A 900-nucleotide genomic window follows, 5' to 3' on the forward strand; every position below is an offset into this window, starting at 1 on the left:
TCTATTAAGTCTAATTAATCCATCATTAGCGAATGGTTACTGTAGCACCACATTGTCAAATCATGGACTAATTAGGCTTAATAGATTCGTCTCGCGATTTAGCCTAGGGGTTGTGCAATTAGTTTTGTAATTAGACTATGTTTAATACTCCTAATTAGTGTCCAAACATCCGATGTGACATGTGCTAAATTTTAGCACATGTCTCCCAAACACCCCCTTGGGCCGGTCAAATTCTGCACCGATGGCCCGGCGTCCTCGGGAAACAAGCAAAAGCTACTTGAGCCATCTAGCAATTTGTACCATTGAAGTACAATTTAACCATTGGAGTACTCGTAGTATACTATGCAACTCATTCAAGACAAGAGAAAAATAATATTCAAGAGAAGAGGTGAAATTAGCAGGGCACCTATGTTTAGATTAGGTGATGTCACAATTAAATTAAACTAGCATGCATATCAATCATGCAAATAGCCATGCAAACGTTGGTAGCTGTGCATCAATTGAACCAGTGGGACAAGTTAGATAGATAATTAAGCTATCCATCAATTTGCCTCATTAATGTACAAGACGAATTGAATAATGTTCAAGAGAAGATCGAGGTGACATTAGCAGGGCACCTATGTGTTAGATTTAGAGATGGCCAGGGCATGCATCCATTGAACGATTGAATTAGCCGTAGGGTAAGCACGCACGCATGCACAATTCAGATTAAACTAGCATGCGTATCAATCATGCGCTCCCCAGATTAAGACAAGGCATAAAGTGATGCGTCATATCAGCAGACAGCGAGTAGAGCATGAGGGATTAAGCAGCGCGCAGCAGGAAATTAAAAGGAAGCAAGCGATAGCCGATAGGTACCGCACCGGATCTCATCCTACGGTCATCACCACATTGTTGTGA

Source organism: Setaria italica, chromosome IX (genome assembly GCF_000263155.2).
Source record: "Setaria italica strain Yugu1 chromosome IX, Setaria_italica_v2.0, whole genome shotgun sequence".
Classification (NCBI taxonomy): domain Eukaryota; kingdom Viridiplantae; phylum Streptophyta; class Magnoliopsida; order Poales; family Poaceae; genus Setaria; species Setaria italica.